This window comes from Xylocopa sonorina, unplaced genomic scaffold (assembly GCF_050948175.1).
Source record: "Xylocopa sonorina isolate GNS202 unplaced genomic scaffold, iyXylSono1_principal scaffold0059, whole genome shotgun sequence".
NCBI lineage: Eukaryota > Metazoa > Arthropoda > Insecta > Hymenoptera > Apidae > Xylocopa > Xylocopa sonorina.
Window position 1 is genome coordinate 417,619 of NW_027490130.1, and position 25,529 is coordinate 443,147.

Consider the following 25,529-nt stretch of genomic DNA (forward strand, 5'->3'; position numbering starts at 1 on the left):
AGTTAATTGAGGTTTCTTATCAAAGACTTACTCTGTAATGCCGTTACGTTAATCTCTGTTTCGGTTGGACAAATACAATTGTCCTTGCAATAAATATGCATACCCTGACCCCTGGTAATCTGTATCATTTGTTCTGAGAATATTCGTACAGCCTGGTATATTAATTTTGATCGGTATTAACAAAGAGCGAAACTTGAAATGTAATAAGTAATTAACATTACGACTAAGTTTACATATCGAATTTCATTACGAAAACTACAAAAATCGACTGCGTTTTTCTTTTACCTTCTCTATTGATATACGTCTGTTTAACAAGTTTAAAATATAGACAGTATACGCGAGAAGAAGAGAATGAAAACGAATCAAATGCAGAAAAAAGGATACCTAGTCCGAGAATGAGACAGATATAATATTTCCAAAACGTTTTAAAATTTCGATGAAATTGAAAATAGGTGGTCGTGGTGATCGATCATCTGTCCAAAATCTTCAAAGATATCGCTGAGCTTACTGGCTATGCAAAATGAAGCCTGATCTTTGCTACAATATTTGATTCTAACCAAATAAAATGATAGAATATATGTATAAAATGTTCTACCCCAGCAGAGAACCGCGTCGTGCTTTTAAAGACGATTGGAACATATTAGCCACTTAGCCACTTACGTAGTAGAATATAGAAATGATCCTACTACTAAAATATTATCTTTCTATGCTTTCTGTAATATAAATCTATGTCTCATATTATCATTTTCATTTTTAAGCTTATAGCGTAAAATTAGATTGCTCTTTAGCAATCGTAGAAGTAGGTATATAAGAAATGTCCGGAAACCTAGTGTTATTCGAAATTTTTATTTTCACCTCTGGATGATTTAACTGTAGCACCCGTTCTAGAGCAATTGACGTGACATAATGCACAGAATTTAATGCACCTCCTATACCGTAAACATTATGAGCTACAGATATACCGCTTCTCATAATCGAATTATCTTGAATATCATCAATTCTGCAAATAATTGTATGTAATATTAATTGTATATAATTGTATGTAATAATCAAATAAACCGTTTGTTTCTCATTCGACGTATTGAGAAATTCTACCATCAAAATAAGTGTGTAACAATGGGATCTGGAAAACTTACATAAGGAATCCAATCCAAATCATCCGTATAATATCCTCGATAATGTTGAACTTATCTTGCGGTATTTTAAACCAATAATTAAGAATTTTCGGTAATCTGACACACAACATCTTTTCAGATTCAGATGTTCGAGCAATATGGTTATACGGTTCCATTAATATCTGTAAAAAGAGGTGTAAACATGTTTGAAATTTTCAAATCCATTATAAGACGATGGATTCGTAATCAAGTATAACCTGACCTTTTCCTCCTCGTTATGTGCGTTCCTTGCTAGACGAATAATGTCAGATATAGTAGAGCGTTGAATCTGTAACATTTCTTTTATCTGAATTTGCGTCTTCGGGGAGGCGTTCGAGGTCCTTAAGATCGAAAGTGGGAGTCATTTTTTCTTATGGACATTTGACTATCAGATTCAGATTTTGAAGCACAGATATTTTTGGCAAATCGTACTTTCTTTTTCAGGCTTAACACACACACGTGTAAAAACGCTTATAATATGTATATTACAATAGTTTTCGAGATATTAACAAAAAGCTTGACGCTATATTTACCTACTCCGAGTGGTCTGAAACTCGACAAATAATGCTTAGGAGGTTCTTACCTTTGCCAAAAAGTTTTGCTTTCGACTTTGTTTTCAAATTATTAACGAAATAATACGATCACCAGTTTAGTCATTGTTCAAAGTGAACATTTTAAGAGCTTTTCAACGGTAAGACGGAAGCAAAAATACTAAATATTGAGAATGAGTTGATAGAAATTTTACCTAATATAATATAATAACTTTGCCTGATTCAACAAATCGATTTACTTGTTCAAGCCGAACAATTTACAGGATATATCCGTCACAACCAACACTACGACCTTATACGCGAGCTCTACACACACATTAGGAAATGAAAAATCTCGTAAAGAACAGAGAATTGTTTAACGTCACCTTAGGTATCATCTCTTAAGCGTTGCTCGTCGAGTTTTGGACACCTTGCGCAAAGGTTTACATCTTTTAAAAAAAAAAAAGAAAAAGAAACAACGACCCTCCTATTTACTTTTAAGAACCCCTAAGCAGCCTCGTCTTACACTTAACTACATATTTTATAGTTCGGATACTATACTAATTCAGCCTTATTTGTCTCCATGATGTACTTGATGCACGTAGGAAAATATGTAAATTATGTCGATGATCAACACTTGCTTGTACACTTATGTTCCTAAAAACGAGACACTAGCACTTGACTCACTAGCAATCTAAACTGCCACATGGAAAAGGGGAATCATCGTTTTATAGCACTCTGTCGCATTCGTTTCGTTAACATTCTATGTTACGTGACGTATTTTATTGTTATTGGATTGAATAACGGAAAAACGTTTCATTCTCTTAAAATCAGATGAGGTGATCTTATTTATGTTCCGTTGACCAATTGGAAGAAAACCTCGTTACTTGTACAATATACGATATATTTCTTTGCAAAATAAAAAGTTGCTGTTTCTAACGTTTTGCATATTGAATTATTAATAAGTAAATCACAACATGCTCGCCTTCCTGATTAAGTCAGTTTTATCTATAACGTCGTAAATTAGCAACAGATTCGTAATACATCGATAACTATATTTTTTCACGATTACAAATTAATTTCTTCGTAATATGTGTATAGCATAATTACACATAGTACAAATAGAATTTTTATTAGAGAATTCTTTTGGTGTATAATAAAAAATTATTTCAAAATTTTTTTACCATATAAATACAACTTGATTGACGTAAACGTAGCTTTAAAAATATCGACAAATAATGATAGATCCTGAAGAATTTAAAACAGAGATGCATACAAATCAGTGTTCCGCATCTTTTTATATTCTACAATTCATAATGTTCATTCGTTAGTGTTCTCAACGTGACTGCTCTCAACTCGATCGTTGGTAGCCTTTTGGGAGCTCGTCCGCTGCTCCCACCACGGCGCGCGTTCGTCTCAACAGTTCGAAGTATCTTGGTGACGTATCTTGGAATTTCTCAAAGATCAAGATTTCGGTCCGGTCCCATTATGTGCACGGTTTACGGTTTGAAGCCCCGCTGTGTGCACATATCGGACCGATCCTTAACAGCAACACGCGATGAGGACATCGAAATTAAATATTCCTAATGAACGAGGCCTTCGAAGATCCCACGATTTATTGTTCCGTCGGTCCGAACAGCGCCAACACGATTTAGGTTACTAGGGTTTTTAAATTTTTCTGCTCATTTTTTAATTACTTATTTCGTAGGAGGAAATAAATAATTGTGTAATATTTTTCGAATATTTCATTCTTTGAAAACTTTAGAACTTTTAACTGTAAAGAATTGGATATAACGTTTATAAATTATTTAAAGATTATTTGATCGTAATAAATTTTAAAGAAATATTTTTACATCTATTTATCTGATACAAGAAGAAAGGTTGAAATACTGAATTTAAATTTTACTGGGACTGATTTATAGCTAAAATTTAACTTTTATCATATGTAGTATTTAAGAATAATTAGCAAGAAACTATCAAAAGTCTATCTATTAACTATGTGCATACGGGTACTACCTAACTGCGTAAATAAATCCAGCAAATTTTAACCAAACTCTCCGCAAACTAATAATTTTATTTGCTTTATATCATTGTTTATTTTAACCCTTCTATGTCTTATAATACCGTATTAATCTATGTCTTAAAATACCATAACAAAATAAATTATAAGATCTGTTTCACTTATAATTTTTTGTACAATACGAAAAAATCGCTGCGACATACATATTGTATACATGGAAATCAAATAATTACGCTGCGCAGATAAAGAATAAATTGTTAATTTCAATTTTAATGCATCAGAAAAGCGGTGACGAATCTGCGAACATTCATTGTACGCGAATACAACCGATGAGATATATAAACAAATGGTTCGGTCTAAGGAAGGACCAATCTACGAAAAAAAAAATAACGAAAGCGTAAAATAACGTTTTTCCATTTGAACTTCCCTTTCCGAGAAAATTGAAGCTTGAAAATTCCAAGAAATCCACAGAAAACATGAAACGTGGAATTTATCCGTACAAAATTTTATTCCACTTATTAATGCTTGTTTGCACTTTCGACGGTGGTTATATTTAATTTTCTTCGTCGCACGTTATGTATTACCAGTCGTAAACTCATAACCCAGCCAAGTTGCCTTCTTCGTACACCACGAGACTGTTTCCCATCCTGTCTTCGCGGGAGGTTCGTTAATCATCACTCGGACCTTCCGTGCGAGGCGAATACGTCGAGCGGGAATCGATAGTTCGCGGTGTATGGGGCGTTCCGTGACGATCCTTCAAATTCAAAAGTTTCATGTACTTAGAGATATTAACTCGACGGTAGATGTTCCAGCACAGGAGCCGTGATAGTTTCAGGTGCGAGGCCGGTAATTTATCATGCAAGATTATGGCCACGGTTGCATGCAAACGCGTAAACGGAGACGTGGGTGCACGGGACGGTTGCCGTCGTGAGAAATTTGAAAAAACACCCTTCCGAGTAACATTCAATTGGATTATTGTTTATTCAAAAGTTATCAACAAAGAAAGATCGATGTATGCGCTGCAGTGTTCCCAGAAATCTAAACATTTCTCTAGATATGACGTTTGTTTCTATAATATTATTTGTTTTGCCGCGGCGCATACATCGATATTTCTATGTTAATAACTTTTGAGTAAATAATAATCGGCGGTTAAAACCTATCAAATGTTACGTCATTAATGTTTAATCTTCGAATTGGAATTAATATTACGAAATATTTGGAATTTCAATATGTTAAGAAATGTTTATTTAATTTTTATTTAATAATTTTATTATGTATTATTGCATACAGTATTTTCACAAATATATGTTACGAAAGAAATAGTTCAATCATGAATATAATATCGCCGTAGCGTTACACAGAAACTGCAGGAATGTGAGTAATTGTTCAGATGGTGATTCAAAAAATTCTTTAAGCGGCAATTAGCTGTGATTAATGCTCCGAAAGTAATGAGACTCGGTGGAAATTTGCCGTTACTGTTGCACACAGCCGTGTAATTCCTGCGATAAAAAAATTAAACCGTTAAGCTTCCAATCCATAAATCCGTTCTCGATCATTTCGAATACGCTCGCGTAATGAAATTTTCTTTATCCCGTATCGTTCTATTCTTCTGTGGAATTTTTTGGGATATCCACCGTGGCGTGTTGTAATGCATCGCATTGTAATTCAAGATGTTTTACACGTTTAACACGCGTTTTATGCGTAAGTGTTTAAAACGCTCCCTTGTCTCGAAATATTTTTCGGAAAGAATCATTTTTAACATTATTGAAGTATTAATTATAGCTATTATATACTTACGTTCTACAAAAAGCTCGTTTCGAATATTCAAGCTGTTGAACTGTTTTCATTTAGCGCTAAGTTTGCAACCATTTAAAAAATTTTATCTCTTGAACATTTAAATTGCCAATGCTATCTTTTTCTCATATTTTACGAACTGCAATTGCAATTTTTAACACTTTTTATTGTACTTCCTAGTTAATATCGAGAAATTTTGAGGGATAGAGAAAAGTACCATTCGCAAAGTTCAGAATCATCGTTTTTTCTCCTAAGCTACAATATTTTCCCTTTCAACCACAATACTTTATTAAAATGTTTTATACACTCCTCTTTTTTTTCTTTAATAAGAAATTCTTTACATTTCAAATTTTTATCCCAACTACGGTCTTTCAAAGAACGTAAAACAAGTGTTCCGACCGACGGAACAATTAAAACGCGGGAACGTTACACGTTCGCGACGAAAAGGCTATTTTCGAGATTAAGACGTTTTAAGTTATTTCGTAAACTTTCGCGACCTTAGACACAATGGTCTTTAGAATATTTAATTTCGACGTCCTCAATAGAAATCGCGTGTTGTAAACGAGGTATTTCATAAGGGTCGGTTCAACATGTGCACGCAGCGGGACATCGAACCGTGCACTTAGTGGGACCGGACCGAAATCTCGACTTTTGGGAAATTTCCAAAACGTCTCCAAGGGACTTTGAACACGATGGAGGAAGCAGCGGACAAACTTCCAGAAAACTAGTGTGTCGAACAGTCTGTCGGTTATTCACGATCATCGAACAACGAACAAACAACCTCTCACAAAAATAGACGAATTGTGAGAGAAACGTAAACGGACGAACATTTAATTAGAACAGGTTGTCTAATATCAAGTTGGCGGACAGCGTCGCGAGCAACCGCGTTCGTTCTGAGCCTTATAACCTCGGAGGGGAATCAACGACGCGAAAATTCCGCATGGTAGCAGCGCGACAACAAGTGTTATTAATTTGCATAGTAATCTGCAAAAACGCAATTCACGGTTTTCCGCTTCTGCGTTTAATTGTCTAAAATGACGTTAGGAAAGGAACATCGCGCCTCAAAGGCGGCAACTGTCGCGCGTCAGTCGAAATCGCATGGGACAGCCGCGATACAACGGACGAATGTCTATTAATCAATTTCCATGCGCCCAATACTTTCGCGCAGTACCAATCGACGTATTTAACTTGTAATAAGTATTTTAAAGACTAATCAAGCAAAAGTGCTCGGCGGAGTCATCGATTTGACTATCAGAAGAGTACGCCAAAGTTGAACATAAACACTTTTCACAAAATTCATTAGAATTTTTCCGACTTTGTGTTTCTGTAATTGTGTACAGATACATTTTTCTAACAGAGACATAATAAACTGTAAAATAGCTTTTATATAAATGAAAAACTGATAATTATATAATAACCCATTTATTATAGAACGTCATACTTGCGTTTTATTTTATTTTATTTTATTTTATCTTTTTTTTCTTTTTCATTAAGAAGAACCGTCAAATTGCTTCTGATATACTTGTGTATATATTTACTATTTTAAGTAAACAATTTTTTATAATACGTAATGAAACAAATATTTGTAATATAAGGGGATTATGCTGCGTTTGATATATTCTTATTATTTTTTAAAGTAAATTTTTGCTGAATGTTATAGAGGAAGGGGGAGAAGACATATACGTATAGTATCGGAGTTTGAAATAAAAATAACGTGTAACGAGTGATTGATTTTATTGAGTGTGACTTAGTATGCGTGAAAGTTTAAGATGTAATTGTGAAATTAGGAGTATTCTCGAATAATCAATATAGTCAAGAATTTTCCTAAGAGTATATACGTGTGTGAATGTGTCGCTGTTATCAAGTGGAATTGTCTGCCAACTTAATATTAGGCGTCTTGTTCTAATTAAATGTTCGTTCGTTTACGTTTCTCTCACAATTCGACCGTTTTTGTGAGAAGTTGTTCGTTCGATGCAAATTACCAATCAGTGTTCCCCTTTGAGTATCGTCCACACTCTCTTGTGCGCTCGAGACGCGCATTCATCTCAAAAGGATGGGAAATACCTGCACGGACATGGAATCTTCAAAGTCCCTCGGTGATGTTTTGGGAATTTCCCAAAAGTCAAGATTTCGGTCCGGTCTCATTAAGTGCACTATTCGATGTCCCGTTGCATGCATATGTTGGACCGACCCTTTTAAAATACCTCGTTTACAACACGCGATTTCTATTGAGGACGTCGAAATTAAATATTCTAAAGACTATTGTGTTGAAAATCGCAAAAGTTTACGAAATTACTTAAAACGTCTTAATCTCGAAAATAGCCTTTTTCGTCACGTACGTGTAAGAAACGAAGCCTTCGAAGACCCCACGTTTTAATTGTTCCTTCGGTCGGAACAGAATGTATGTTTGAAAATAGGACATTGCACAATTTCGAGAATGTTCGATGTGTAAATTTATATAAACAATGCATGTATTTCTTTAAGGAAAAAGAAACGATGTATTATATTATTAAAAATAAACTTATATCATTTTTACAACATATTTGTTTCAAGTGTTTTAGTTATAAAGTATTCTTTTAAACATTTGCTATTCACACTTAACGCAGTAAAAAATACAAATTCGTCCTCTATCGAATGTCGATCAGAGATACAATATTGGAATGAAAGCTTGATTATATTACGATCACCAAGTTCTGTGGAAAGTTATTTTTAAATTCCGCGAAAAGTTTCTCGTAGTTTCCACTAGTTGCAAAAATTGCCAACCTCTTCAGTTTTGTTTCGAGCATATTTAATTATCAACAACAGATAAATTAGAGATAACTTTGGAATATTTGTTGTTTCTTTAAATTTAAATAAAGATCATATCAGTGTGTCTTTTGCTTTCTGATGGAAGGTGTTGAAAAACTTGAAAAATTATAGAATATTTTCCTCTTATTTGAACGTATTGGTATGGGAACTTTACATTTATTTGAAAAAGAAAAGACAAAATTATACAAAAAATTTTTTTCACGAAATTTAATAATAAATTTCCGCAAAACTTATTAATAAAAACCAACAAAATGATCAGTGAATTTATTAGATCAAATTAAACAATCTATTATTAAAAATGATTTTTCTCAACGTTCCAAACTCTCTCTCTCTCTCTCTCTCTCTCTCTCTTTTTCTCTCTCTCTCTCTCTTTCTCTCTCTCTCTCTCTCTCTCTCTCTCTCTCTCTCTCTCTCTCTCTCTCATTATTATTATTATTATTATTACTATTAATATTACTATGGTGGTTGTGCTATGTGGGTTATGCGTTTATTTAATAATTTTTTATTATGTATTTTTATTATGTGTTAAACATATTTATTTGATTTATGCATATCTAATCATTTTTGTGTACCTAGCTATTTTTATTTAACAATTAATTTGTACCTGCTAGTGGTTTAGTTCCATTTACTTTCTACTTATTTACAGTAGTATGACCGTGTTGAGTTGTTAGTATGACTGTATTAATTATACAAGGTGTAACAATTTCTATACAATTACTTTCTGACGATTTTCGCTGCGTTAAGTATACAAGAGTATTGTTATTCTTATTCTACGTATAGGTAGCGTTAGTTGGCTGGACCTATCCGGTTTCTGAATGTCTGTGCAGAACTATAACCACCAGTATTTTTTTTATCTACTGTTATAGTTTTTTATTGTATCGTATCTATATATTATGTATTATATAGTATTATAAGTCCTGTGCTGTCTAAATAAATGGATGATTCGAGTGTAACCTGTATATTTCATGTTTTCGTGACATTGCGGGTTAGGGTATATTGAACTAAAGAGGTCAATTCTTGTATGTATAATCTATAGTTACTTATTCTTTTTTCTCTTAAACGCTTTAACAAACTTAGTTTTTCCATGGTGCTGATATTGAACCATCTAGGATCCATAGGTTAAGATTGGCCGTATTAAAAGTTTATACTTAAGTATTATTTGCTTGCTTGCTTAGAGTAAAAGAGTCTTTTGTTGATTGCGAATGCTTTTCGTACTTTGGCAATTTGGTTATCCACATGTCTATTGTAATTGAGGTGGAAGTTTAGGTATAAGAAAACGTTGCTCGTATAAGAAAACATTCTTCGAATAGAGTATCATTACATTTCGGTTTGCGTCAGAAATTTTATTGAAAGTTTCTTGTAGGTTAGTTTTTAATTCCGTGAGTTTGTTGCTCCTTATACATATAAATTAATATGTCATCTGCAAACGCGATTGCTTTTTTCTTATACTGAATAGTATTTGGGGAGATTTCGATACCTTGGTGCAGACCTTCTTTTATTTTAAATGCTTTGCTGGAGGTGTTTATGTTTTCTGTTACGTAGAACTGTTTATACCTTATCGAAGGCTTTTTCTAAGTCAGTGAATAATGCATGTAGCGTTTAGAATTTGTATTTGAATCCAAATTGAGTTTCTGGGATTTGGTTGTTGTTAGGGTAGAATTGGTTCATGATTTTTTTATAATAATTTCAAATATTTTGAAAAAAGAAACTAATTGACCTGTAACTGACTGGGTTGTTGGTATTTTTTCCCTTTCATTTTATTAATTTTTTGTTATTAAATTTTATTATTTTCCAGTTTTTGAGGAAGTATGAGTGATTTAAGCAGTGTTAAATAATATTGCGTAGTTGAATGTGTATAGAGGTGGTAAATTTTTTAAAACTATGTTAGGAATTATTTTGTTTTGGTGGTGTAGCTTTTATTTTGTTTTAGGATGTCTACTTTCTGTTTAATTATATTTTTGTGTGTTCTGGATCTAATTCTGCTTTTTTTTAGTTCTGTGTGTGATTGCGGGATTTTTAAGGTGTCTACAGAGTTTTATTCTTCAGTTCTGAAGATGTTGTTTATTGATGGGAATAATTGTTTGTTATTTTTCGAAATTTGATTAGAAATTTGGTTTTTTTCATATCTTATTACTTTCAAAATGTCTTTAAGTTGTGCTACTTTCTTTTCAACTGTTTTTATTAGTGGTGTTATGTATCTATTTGTAGCGTTGTAGCTGTTCGTGATGTATGCCACTGCATGTTTTATTGCGTTTGTGATGTTTGTGTCAAGTACCCGTAGGAAATCATCCAATTCGTTTGTTGAAAGGTTCCTTTGGTATGTCTGTATTGCTACTTTCTGTTAGATATGTTTTAAATTTGGCATCGTGAAATTGTAATCTATTATCAGCTAAACATATATCAATGAATGTACCACTTTATACTCTATCTGATTTGCATTATTTATAGGATTGTCCACGGAGCTATGTGTGGCATTTACATCGGTTGCTGTGATGTAATAGTTATTATTATCTTGTAGATTCAGTGTGTTAAAGAAACCAATACGAGACATAGCGTCCGAATAAAACGGTGTCGAGGAATGCGCGTCCCTTTCCAGAAGGACTCTTTCACCAGGATCACGGCGTCTCCCAATGGAGAGAAAAAAAAACGAGTTGACTATAAGAATGTTGGTGACCTTTCTATAATCGAACGGTTTGGAAAACCATCGGACAAAAGGCGAGAATTATTATTAATAATTTCATGCTACGACAAAAATTATGCACGATAGTAAATCAACCCCCACCTCATTCTTTTGTTCTGATGGATTCGTTCCTGGATGCGCGAGTTCTCTCGTGACTTGCCAGTCGATGGAATTCCTAATCGCCTTTCGAGTAATTAACTATAGTGATGAAGAAAATAGGTAAGGACCGACTATTGGTTTGGATCACCATCTTGGAAACGTCTATTTTACGTCCATTTTGGGGTGATTAGTTTAGTTGAAAAAGTTAGATTTTGAGAAATTAGTTCTATGCTTGGTGCAGTTAATATCGAGATTATTAATATTTCGTTATATTGTTTATATATATTTCGAAGTATGAAAAGATGTAATCTTTATGCTAGTCCACCATTATGTTGTTGGTGTCAGTTTTATCATAAATATTAAAGATGATAGGTCTTGCATCTTGGAAGCAATGATTCTCTTGGTATTAGTCATATGTTATAATACAAAAATAGTTCGACTTGAGTAACTGCATCTTCATTTTAATTTGATTTCGCGAAAATATAACAAACTTTCAATTATATTACAATAATTAAACTGATATCACGATTACAGGAATAAGATAAACGTAAAAATTGAGATTTTATTAGAAATTAAATACGTTGAATTCTATTTACCATTATAGGCCGAAGTTTGTCTAATTTTGAAATTCTTTTTATAGATTTTTTATAAATGTAATTTACAGAAAAATCAATGAGAACAGTAAAGCTTTTTAAAGCTTATATATTTTTAGCCATCGAAATTATTTAAATTATTCCTAATTTCATATGAAGAAGAACGTACATCATTTTGAGGAAAGAAAGTCTCGGACGCTAGCATTTGTAAAACTGATCGATTCAACGAGGAATAACCAGAGACGTAAGTGGTAACGACCACGCAAGAATTCGAAATTCACAAATTCTTAAGAACACCTCAATGGGAGGATAATTTTCACTTCCCGATTTTTCCCATACCTACAAACTTTCTGGCCAAATCGATTCGGAACAATTATTATAATTTGTTGTACGAAACCATCACATGGATTCGGAGACCTTGTAAAGCCCGTTAGATCTTGTACCCGCCTACGGGGCTTCCTCAAGAATGGATGTTCGTTCTTTGTCGAGTGCTTCCTTTCCCTATGTTCGAAGGATCACCTGCAACAGTGGAAATGAATAAACTCAACGTTCTGACCGTAAGTGGAAAACTATTTATTTCTAATCAGTAACTATCTTCTCTGTGTACCATTCAGCTTATCTGGCAGTCTAACAAATTAGAAGTGAATAATTCACTCTTATTTTTCGTTTTATGTATGAAAATAGGGTATAAAAAAAATATAAAAATCATTTAATCAAGTCTTTTACGTCATTGGATGGGAAATTTAAACGCGCGAATATACAAAATCACTATCTCTGCTAATTTCGGAGATTACGTCGACACGTTCAAAACAGATTTTTGGGCATGTTAGAAACAGATTTTAGGAACAGTAACAATATCAGACATCATATCTTTTAATATTAATAGCACATAAGAAATTGAAACTTGGCTTGTTTCACGAGGTTTTACATTTTCCCCTTCATAATTCCACTCTCTTAATCCGCATAACGCAGACGATTCCAGATTTAGATTCAGCGATCCCGAGAACGGTTTGATACCTAGATTTGACATCCGGCAATTGAGCGCAAAGGGTTAATTCTATGAAAGTGCGAAGATGAGGAGGGAAGAAGAGAAAATATTGAAATATCTTTGGAACATTTTTGGCTTTCAGACGAGGCATAATTAAGGCTGTTTGAGGAGTGCATCCCTCATAAAGAAGGACAATGGAAATCCTTGATCTAAAAGGATGCTAAACCATGTATGTAGTAGAGAAATGAGAGATTGTAATGTACTCTGACAAAACATGAAGCTTTTTATACAGTTACATGCTCTAGCAATAAATATTATATTTTCCTTAACTTGAAAGGTTACGTAAAATAAGTAAGAAAAACGTAAAATTCGAGAAATATACAAAAAATAAATATTTCATGCTTAAAAAATAGGTGGATTATAGTCGATCAAGGTAAAAGTTGATCGTTCTGGTAATAATATGATCTATAGCTGAAACAAGTTTGAAAAGATCGTTTTAATGGCATTTAATTACAGAAAAGGAAAATTATTAATATCGCTGAAATTATGAAGAAAGCTGAAGTTCGAATTTCTGTAAATGAAAATAATTGAAATGAATCTTGCGTGGAGCAGAATTTACAATTTTACAATGATGAAATGAAATTTGTGGCGGCACTCGCCACTAGAGGGACAGCACTGTTTACACTTTCCTGAAAGTACTCGATGACCCATCCTTTCCAATATATAGAAGTTCTGACCTGTCCCTAATATCCCAGCGTCTAAGGCAGGGCCTACTAGGTAGCCTTACTGACGAGTCCACCAGCAGGCCCAGGACGAAACGTTCTTCCCCTCTCTTTTCCTTCCTTCTTTCCTCCATCTTTACAGCAAACCGAAGCAACGCCGCTTCAAATTAAACCAGAGACAAATATAAAATTCGTGTAATTACCATAAAAGAGTGTTTTAGAAAAGATGTAAATTAGCAATCACACTGCTTAAAGAGTGTTCCCACTTTACTATAAAGGATGACGATGCTATTTGTTCGACTACGCCAATCTATGCTACTTGTCACGCTACATATATAACGTCTGTATTCTACTCGGTTGGCTTCGCATGTCTACGCTACGGCCTGCAAACAAACGCAGGATATAATCCACTTTCTTTACGACGAACTACTTCTAATATCGTAATCTGAATTACACACGAATCGCATGTATAACCTATTTTATAACCCATTTGTTTAATGCTTCTGTTACTTATCCAAGCATGCACGCATCTATTAGTTATTTCAAAGAATAAAATCTAAATCTATTACTCGTTTCGTCTGTCCTCGTGACTTTTGTCAAAGTTTTTTTTTAAATACAATTTAACTGTAACAATAATACAAGCTAACAAGCTTATTCTCGTTAAAATTTCCATGTAAACAGATCGATAGTTTATAACTTCATTCTGTGATCCTTGGGTTTATTACTCGCTACGCTATGTTTCGGACACGTAAAATTCTCATGCGCATTATAGTGTGTCTCATTCTGCCTGCTACAGGCCTTAACGCTGTTGTGAAATTTCAAATTTCCAAGTAGAATAAATATCATATCACCGATACAATTAAAGGAAAAGCCTAAAAGTCCAAAGCAACCGAAGATTTCATATCTTCACTAACACACACAAAGTTAAATTAACGTGTTGCAACGACACGATTTTAAGGTTTACTAACGAATATTTATTCTTCGTTAGTAAATAGAAAGAACCAAAAATAGTCTAAAAATTTAAGTAAGTAACTTATTATTAAGTTATTTATTATTATTATTATTATTGCTACTGCTAAATTTCTATTTCAAATTACTTTATACTGGAAAATATACTATAGTATCGGAGTTTGAAATAAAAATAACGTGTAACGAGTTATTGATTTTCTTGAGTGTGACTTAGTATGCGTGAAAGTTTAAGATGTAATTGCGAAATGAGGAATATTCTCGAAAGATCAATATTTGAGACAATTCTTAAGAATATGTGTGTACGTGTCTCAAATAATTAATATATTCGAGAATTTTCCTAGGAGTATGTATGTATGTAAATGCGAATGTTGGAAACAAGAGAATGTATGTCAGTCTTCGGATTTCGAAGGTCCCAGGTCTGTGCATGTGTCTTTCCGCCCGCTTCGGGCACAAAAGACTACCAAAACCATAAGTATTATCGCCTTTTTCTACTTTCTATGCCCTTCAATGGCTTCATGTTACAGGTCGTTGAACTGGTTTTAAGATGCTCTATCGTAATACGGAAGCAAAAACATACCGATCCATTTAGAAAAATAAAGGTGACTTTTAAATGTCCGACGTACTTCCACTTACAAAAAAATTATTTTCGCCAACGGATGGGTCCCTATGTACTGTGCAATTTTATATCAGCAAAAATTTCTGTGAAGCTTATAGTTTCGAAGATATCTGAGGTTACTGCCCCATCCTGAATAATATAAAGATAATAATATTAAAATTACTCCAAAAAATATAAAATAACTCCAAAAACTATTATTTTTAAAATAATCTAATGTTATTTAACATCATTGAAATCACAATTCAATATTTTATTTCAAACTATTTAAATAAATTAAAATTTCTAAGTTTAAAATAAATAAATTCAAAGAAATTCAATGCATCAAAACAATAAAATATTCTCTAATTAAATCATTATATATTTGTTCCATATTGAACAAATAAATATCAATATAATGAATATAAAAATCTAAAAATACAATATGTACTTAAAACTATATATATATATATATATATATATATATATATATATATATATATATATATATATATATATATATATATTAACCATATAATTGACCTAAAATTAAGATAATTTCACTAACTAAAATTTAAATTAAATAGGAGCTGCTATATTAGTTGAACATACTGTAGCGGCTAGCATCGAGGTATAATAGAAGACCTTTTTCGCTACAAGCAGCTAGAACGATTTATGGTATGCGCACAAATAAGTTACTTTTGAGAAGACGTCCTTAGCGAACTTTCTCCACATGTTATTTGTAAATCGTAGTCGACGACCTCAGTAACACACGCGGACTCCATAAACCGAGGGTTTCCAAAAAGGGTCTAGGCCTACGGTCAAGAGGCTACACCCTTGACGTGAGAGGAACCAGACCCAGCGGAAACCCCGCTACATTGCCAAATGTTAAAATAACAAAATGCCCCCACTATACCTGCTGCTGCCCTTCCAAGCAAACGCGCTAAGGGCGCAAGAACAGGCGGCACCTAAATAAACAAATACATGATTGGCTAAGGTCGAAGCACCGACTTGTGCTTCATTGTGCTTTGTGAATCATGCAACGGAAAGATTTGTACAAACGCGGCTGCACACGAGAGAACCAAAAAAGACACAGTTGATCTCGAGAACTTGCCGAGTGCAGTCGCTCCAGAATAAAGAGAAAAGTGAACAACCTACGACTTAGTCCGATCATTCAAATAACCAACCTCCTCCACAATACCTTTAATAGTAGACGACTATTAGTCTCTTTACAAATAACATTTACTAAAAAAAATAAACCTGATGATCTAAAACCATAAGAAATTATTATTAAATATCTACCAATATAATTTAATTTTATATTTATAAATATTCCCATTAATAATAAACCCATATGAACAACTGATGATATAGCAATTAAAACTTTTATATCAAGTAAACGTGAAATAATGGCATTGATTGAAGCAAACCGCCGAATCACGACGAAAGATGTTGCTAAGAGATTAAATTTGTCGAATTTAATCGTTCATGACCACATGAAACGATAAGGTTACATTTCAAAGCTCGATATATGGGTACCTCGCGCTCTTAAAGAACGAGATTTGCTCCGTCGAATTGACATCTGTGATTTGCTTCTCAAACATCAAGAAAATTATTCATTTTTGAAGCGAATCATAACTGGTGATGAAAAATGAATTGTTTACAATAATGTGGAACGCAAGCAGTCATAAAAGATCAACCAGCTCAAAGAATTTCCAAAGCCGATATTCATAAAAAAAAGTAGTGCTCTGTATTTAGTGGGATTTTAAGAGAATCATCATTTTTGAGGTTCGGCCAGACAATTTCACAATTGACAATCCGTGTAGCTGGCGCCCTAGCGTTTTGAGTTACCTTGCAGCTTCCAAGTTCTGTCATTAAGCCGGCTAATTTATGCCCGCGAACATAACCAACTTGTACGTAGGCGAGTATCTCGTAGTGAGAGATCGAGTTATATTAAAATCCGTGTTAATCAATATTATATTCATTTTAACCAATATGTAACCCTGTATTCACGTATTTAATTCCTCTCCGAGCTCGCCGGGCAAGGATACGCCGGAACCTCGTTACAATATATAATATTATTTATATTACTAATTTAATCATTATATCATATTAAATAAAATTAATATGTTAATATTTAATTATATATTATTATTTATATTTTTAATATATTTTTATTAAAAGTTTATATTAATTATTTAAATTCTTAACATTATTAATTAAATTATAAAATATTTGTTTATAATATCAAATTTTATGGTCATATTATTATTACATTCATTATATTAATTATATATGTTAATCTATAGTTTACCCCATAAATTATTAATAAATGTAACTTACTAAGAATTTAATTTATTAATAAATACATTTATGTTTATCTGAATTAAATTCATTTAATAGTAAACTATATATCGAAAAAATTGAATAGCATTTAACCTCTAATTATATATTTATAATTTTAATTCAACAAAAAATGTTATATATAATTAACTCTTTTATTTTCAAGGTATTTAAATTAATTAAATTTATATTAATTATCCCTGATACAAAAGGTACAAAAATAATTATACCTTCAACATCTTATTTAATTCATTCACATTACTATCTATATAAATTTATTTATTTATACTTAATAAATACTAAAGTATAACATTTTTATAAAATTGTATTTATTATTATAATAATATTTTTAAAAATAATTAGAATTTTCAACTATCTCAAAACTTTCCAAATGAAATATTTTAATACTTAAACTAAAATCTTAAATTCCAAATACATTTTCCAATATGTTTACTATGTTACGACTTATTTCACTTAGAATGAAATTGACCGGCAATTTATACGCCAAATAAAATTAATTTCAATCTTAACAATTTTTAAGAAATTTACTTTTACATTTAATTTCAAATTATTATTAACAATAACTATTCAATAATTTAATTAATTAAAACTCATAGTCATCTTAAACATTCTATATTTTAATATGAATTATAATTTATAAAATTTCTTAACCATAATATCTAATTACAATCTTAAAACAATACACAAAAATAATGTAAGTAACTCCTATCGTGCATTATCAAATTAATATACAAACTTCTCTAATAAAAATATATAGCCACCAAATTTAACAGTTTAATGTTTTACATTTAATCATCAATATTTAATTTTAGTTTTATAATGGGGGATCTAATCCTACATTTTTAATAAATTTTTCTAGTGGAGGTGCTTGCACGTGTCGCGTGATCTTGCACCGTTGACTATCCAGGCAACTCCGAGCCCACTCTCCGCAGTCTTTCTTGATAGACGGCCAAAGGTAACGTGCGGTTACGAGTTTGGCCGTTGCGTTGATCCCGGAATGCGCTAGGCGGTGGACGGCGTTGAAGGCCACTCGTCGGAATGGTCCGGTGATATAAGGCCTCATAGTGTCCGTCGACGTGTCGCAGTAGACGCTGGTGTTCGTCCCTGGTAGCGTCACCTTCTTCAGGCGGAGCGTGGTCCCGGTGTGATTGCGCAAATATGCTTGCAGCTCTTCATCGCTGCTCTGCGATTGCGCTAGCGAGTCATAATTCAGCGTTTCTTCCAGCGTTTCGATCCTGGACAGGGCATCGGCGACGATGTTATCCTTTCCGACGATATGGCGTATGTCCGTCGTGAACTGGCTTATAAAGTCCAGGTAGCGGAATTGCCAGGACGTACACTTCTCTGACTTCTGTTTGAACGCGAACGTGATGTGGCGGAAATGTTTGATGGCCAGGTAATTCGCCAGCAGCTCTTGGTCGTAGGACCCGTAGTTCTTCTCGGTGGGGCTGAGTTTCTTCAAGAAGAAGGCTAGCGGCTCCCAATGGTCGCCGTTGTGTTGTTGGAGGACCTTCCCAACGGTGAAATCAGAAGCGTCGCATGTCAGCGACAGAGGCGCGTCCGCCTTCGGATGAGCTAACAGCGCGGCTTGTGCAGGGCCTCGCTTGCACTCTTCAAAAGCTGCGGCTGCCTCGGGGGTCCAGTTAACCGGCGTCCGACCCTTGACGCTATCATGTAGCAGGTCGTTTAGGGGCGCTTGCACCTGTGCGGCCATAGGAATAAACCTTCTGTAAAAGTTTAACAGACCTAGGAACAGCCGTAGTTGCTTCGCTGTGGTAGGCTGCGGATACCTCGCGATTGCCTCCACCTCGTCTTCCAATGGCCGAGAATCTTCACCGTTAATAAGGTAGGCAAAAAACTTTACCTCGGATTTCCCAAGATGGCATTTCGACGGGTTAACCACCACGCTGTACTGTTTTAATCGCTTATACAGCTCCTCCAGGTGTTGTCGGTGCTCCTCTTCGGACGACGAGGCGACGAGGATGTCATTGATGTACACGTAGCAGAAATCCAAACCGCGTAACACCTCGTCGATGAATCGTTGGAAGGTCTGTGCCGTGTTGCGTAATCCGAACGACATGAACGGAAACTCGAACAGTCCGAACGGTGTCGTTATCGCGGTCTTATGCACGTCTTCAGCGGCAACGGGAGTCTGATTATACGCGCGCACTAAATCGATGGTAGAAAATATTATCTTACCATGGAATGCCTGCGCAAAATCCTCAATATGCCGCACCTAGTACCTGTCGGGCAGCATCCGTGCGTTGAGACCCCTGTAATCGCCACAGGGTCTCCATTCGTCCTCTCCCTTCTTCGGTACCATGTGCAAGGAAGAAGACCAACTGCTCTCCGACGGTCGAACAATGCCTAACTGCATCATGGTCTCGAACTCCTTTTTCACCCCCTTCAGCCGATCGGGTGCGAGTCGGCGGGGTTTGCTAGTCACTGGCGGCCCCGGTGTCGTGCGGATGTAATGCACCGTTGAGTGCGAGACTTGCGATGGTGATCCCTCTGGCCGAGTTATCTCCGGGAATTTTTACAGCACCTCATGGAACATCGAACCGCCATGCACGGTTTTGGTGCTCAGGGTCGACGAGACCTGCTTCGTAGTCCACCCGGAAATTAACGTTGTCTGATCCAACAGACGACGATTTCGCACATCCCCTAGCAACCCATAATGGTAGAGAAAGTCCACACCGATTATGGATTTCCTCACCTCGGCTACCACAAAGCGTCAGGTAAATGTGCGGCGTAGCCCGCGGTCTAATGTTATCGTTACCGTCTCGTATGTAGGGATCTCCGTCCTGTTCGCCGCGTAGAGCATATACTGCGACTTCTCCCGATTGCCACGAACCATCGCTTTCGGGATTACACAAAGGTCGGCGCCTGTGTCGACCAAAAATTGCGTTTTCGTCGCGTAATCGGCTACAAATAGACGGCGATTCGTCGGGCCACCGTCGTCCGCCGTCATTAACGACTGCCCATGTCGTTTCCCGTAGAGTGCCAGTTGCATGGCGGGGCGCATCGATGGGTCTACAAGCCGAATTTCCAGTGATAGGTACCCTTGCCACCTCGTACCTTAAGACGTCGTCGGAAACCCGAACTGAATCGTGCACGTAGGGGTGATCTTTCTCGGTCACCGTCACGTCACGAAGGTCTACCTCGGTTCACTTCTCTGCGGAGGGTCGCGATTTCTTCTGTCAGCTGGCTGATGCACTCGTGGACCGGAGCGTTAGCGCTACCATTTCCTCGTGCTCCAGGAGGCGCCGGGTCTTCTGCTCCTGCGACGGAGATACGGAGACACCGGCGTAAGATAGTGTAGCCATGATGGTATTATACATCGCACCAAAACTCGTTCTGCACTATTGCTTTATGTTACGACGGATCTCTACCGCACTACACGTCCGGTAGTCATGTCGGGGTCACCAATAATTGAGGCGTACGGGAGGAAAGATATTACTTGACCTTTCGCTCTCAATTTTAATATAACAATTAATAGAACAAAAAACAGTAACAATAGTGGTGTATGTGTTACAAAATGTTCTTTATCGCGGGAGCGGTGCTATGACCACGATTCCTTCACGTCGCTACGCGACTCTTCTAAAACTCTAATCGAATTCACAATTCTCAACGAATGGGAAGGTTGTTCTAAACGAACTGCTCTAGCCAAACTGTATTCTAGACGAACCGTTCTAGCCGAACTGGGTGTTTTAAACGAACTGCTACGTGGGCGAAAATGTCACCCCTTAAAAATGAGTACAGAAAAGGATGGAAAAGCCAAGAATGAAAAGGATGGATGCGCGAACGTGGAAAGCGAACGCTTTCCATAAAAACGCAAGGGACGGAAATTGGTCATAATTATTTATCTCCGGTTTATACCGGAGTCAAGGATCTGCCGTACATAACTGGTTAATGCTCAGTCGCGACGAACTCTTGAGGAACACAATTGCTTGGCCTGAATGATGGACATAAACCAGACGGATGTCGGGATTGGGAAACGCGCGGGCCTGGTCGCCAAGCGCTAACCCACAGTGACCAGACCTACGCTGAGTCGTGGGAACGCATTGTTATTTAACTCGAACATTTATAGCTGGAAATACGCGGAATCGTAGACGCCACACTAATTTGGAAAAATAACTTTATATTTTAAATTAATTCATTATTTCACCTTAAATTAATTTGTTTAATTACTAATATATAATTAAATTTTAATCATATTACAAAAAATTAATTGCAAAAAGTAGTTCAACCGCTATTGCTACCACTAATTTTATCTTTAATAAAATTTATTTCTATTATTAACTTTTATCAATATTTATAATATTCTATATTAATTATTACATATTACTTAAATTATTTTAAATATTAATTTATATAATATGTCATTAATATTATATAATTTAAATAATTTAACTAATAATAAATTTAAAACTATCACCTATTTGCACTTAATACATAATTTAACAGCTAATCGATTAAATATCCCCTCTAAATATAATTTTAAAAATTTATATAATAATTTAATATTAATAGACAGCAATATTGAATTAAATTATAGAAATATATATATATATATATATATATATATATATATATATATATATATATATATATACATATGAATAATGATAAGATGGTGGCGACACCATACACTGTAGCGACACTTCCGAGGAGTGTCAGCAGATCCGTAGTCATCTACGTCCGCACTTGTTAGCTAAAATGCAGGCACGCAGTGGCAGCACGTTCTAGTCACCAGCGTAGCACGCGTGCGGATGACACTGCGCCAGCACCAGCGTGACACGCATGTCATCGTTCCATTCAAAAATTTTTTTTGTATTGGCGTAAGCGTCACATTTGATAATGGGGAACCACCTGTTATCCGTACAAATTAAATACGTCAGAGTTTAGATATCCGCATACGAGTACTGACAGACGTTTTGGTAGTTCTTTGCCAACATTTATAGTTACTGAGAGAGCCATATATATTTTTTCAATTCGTCAGGAAAATTCATGCCAATAGAGAGTATTAAATACGATGACAGCATATTGTTTAAAGAAATGTAATAAATGATACATTTACTTATAAAATGTTGAACTAATTAAGTTACGTTTACTTTACTAGCGTATCACTATTTGCAGGTGGAAATAATGAACGTAATTATTTCTCTTTCTTTGGTACATATATTCTTGTGGTACATGGTTTTATCGTTTGTAGAAATTACTAAAAGTAATATAACCCTCTGTTGCATGAATTTTTAACGATGAGTTAAAAAAAAATATTTATAAAATAAGTGTATACATTCTTACGAAAAAGTAATTAACGACTTTGCGGAAAAAATCGCCGTATTGAGTTAGCGCATATTACGATGTTAGTACGATAGTCCTGACACGCTTTCAATACTGGTATTAATACTACTATATAACGGCACAATTGTGCCGTTGTGGAAGCTGGGGACGAGCATTACCCTTGCACAGTATACAGTAGCGAAACTCTCTGTCGGCACCTTTGATGTCGGTGTACCATAAAATTGAGTACGCATGCGCGACAGAAGCAACCAAATCGCAGTGCCACCTGGATTTCAATCTCACTTGCATTTTTTTACTCTCTATCTGCCCAACTTATTTTTACGTTTAGTTAATCAAAATTTAATAAAAATAATAAATGTATTATTTCTAATACACTGAAAAACAAGGAAAGAAAGCAAAAATCGAAAAAATATAAAATACACATGTTACTATAACTATAAAAATGTAAGAACATAAATATTATACAAGATAAACAAGAAAAAATATAATGAAAAATACAAAAAATATATTATACATTGTATATTTTATTTTAAAATTTATTTTAAAGTTATTTTATATATACTTAATACCTATGTATACAAATATATCGGTAACAAACATATAATATCTTAAAAGTAAAGGTTTCATTAATGAAAAAAACGAAGATATCATATTTTTAATAAAAATTGCAACCTATTTTTCATTTCTTCCAACTCCTTTCTTGTTTCATATTTCAGCTACTCGATCCACCTCAATACAAACCAAAAGAGGAGACAAAAAACAAAAAATAAAATTGCATATACTTTCATTGTACAATCTTTTGATTGATTTATATCTTAGCTACTCGATCCACCTCGATACAAATCAAAGAAAAGAAAGTCAATAAAAGCGTGAAAAAGGTTTCATTACTTCTGTCTCGAAATTACTAGCAGCAGAATGGCAAGTTGGCAGAATTATTTTAGAGGTTTTTGTATTCCTGAAAATAATTTAGATATAATTTATAAATTTACTAATTAAAAATACATAAATTCATTATTCTATTAATATATATTACCTATTCTCTTCTTCAACTTTTATAGCCCCTTCTGCATATGTATTACTAAAACAAAAAAATATGTATAGAAAATTACAAAACAATATAAAATATAATTTTAATTATTCTATTAGTATATATTACCTATTCTCTTCTTCAACTTTTACAGCCTCTTCTGCATATGTATTACTACAACAAAAGAGATATATATTATAGAACTATAAAATTGTATATAAAATTATAACAAAAAAATATGAAATACAATTTCACATACCTAGATAGTTCTCCTTTTTCTGTAGCTACATTTTGTTTTGCAATTACATTTGTATTATCTCTGAAAAGAATTTATTTATTAAATTAAATTGTGTCAAATAATTTAATCATTAAATGAAATTATGTCAAACTAACAATTATTATTAAACTTACTGTTGTTTAGTATCACGTCCCAATAATAGTGTTGGAACAGCATCTGGATGAAGGCTAGCTTTAACTTTATTAATTCTGAATAATTTTTCCACAAAATGTAAATGGCACAGACGAATATTGTTAAATGAATATTGTGGACCTTTAGATAATAGATCATATCTTTTACATGCATCTACCCATTTCAACCATCTGTAATATAAAATTGTATTAGTTTTATCAATAACATATTAATTTATATATTACATATATTTATATTATACTACTCAAAAGAAGCATGGCATCAAAAAATCATAAGGCATATTATAAGACATGTTATACCTGTCTTGTTCCTTTGGAAATTTAAAATAATGTTGCTTCACGTTGAATTGTTTTAAGCATCCCAGTATTGCACAATTTGACTTCTTTCTTATGTCACATTTTTTAATTATAAAATTAATGCAGCAACATCTGAAACAAAGCTAAGATCAAAGTGCTTCCAAAGAGAATATATAATTTAAAATATTTATATAAATTAACAATTTCCTTAAATTATTAATCAAAATACTTTTAGAAATTAACAACTATTTTAAATTGATTCTTTTTTGCTTCCTTTCCTTTTTCTCCTAAAATCTTCGAAATAGTTTGAACGTGCTTCAACGCTTTCAAGCAGCTTTCAACAGATATTGAATTCCCTCCAAATTCAGCTTCAGGTTTGGTTAGATATTCAATCGTCTTTTTGTTTGCTAAGAAAGAGAGAGAAAGAAAAACTAAAGAGCAAGTGAGGCAGAAGTTCAGATGGCACTGCGATTCGGTGCCCTGTTTCGCGCATGCGCATTAAATTTTGTAACAAAATCGGGCAAGTTGCGCTACTGTATACTGTGATCTTATCTTGTGTTGTCTGGGTTGGGCATCGACACGAATTTTATGTTATAACTTTTAAACAAGAAGTTTCCCCAGGGTAAGATTTATACCATTTAAAGAGCATAAAATGAGCTTCCTATACTGAATTTTTCGTTAAAATCTGGGGAAATTTTTTTTTTTGGTATAGCAATTTTTCTCGATTTTTCACTAATCCAGAAACTAGAGATATGCATAAAAAATGACTTAAAAATTCTGAAAAAAGAAAAAATGATATAGCTTTCGAAAGCTTAATTTTTTTGTGATTTTTTGACATAAAATTCAGGTCGATAACTTTTTTCAGTCGAAAATAATAGCCTCCGAAAGATTTCGTTAAATGTATACTTTGACACCCCCCCCCCCCCCCCCCCCCCCCATTAAAGAGCCCGACAGATGGAGACACTGACAATTGGTGACACAATAGATCTACAAATATGCAAAGTTTAAAGAAAATTGGTTGGGAGCGAAAACATATGGTTTTTGAATAGGGTCCTTTGTATTTTTATAATTTATATGATTTGCTTAAACTATACGTACACTTTTGTTACATCATATTTTTATCTTTTTATATTTTTCTCTTAATAATTTGAATAAA

At 34.1% G+C, this 25,529-nt stretch overlaps 1 protein-coding gene across 1 annotated transcript in view; it reads right to left on the minus strand.

Annotated features, from left to right (window-relative positions):
• The window catches only part of LOC143432211 (protein krasavietz-like), a 215,391-nt gene that overhangs the window by 26,287 nt on the left and 163,575 nt on the right, over positions 1-25,529 (minus strand). The gene's annotated exons all lie outside the window — the stretch shown is intronic.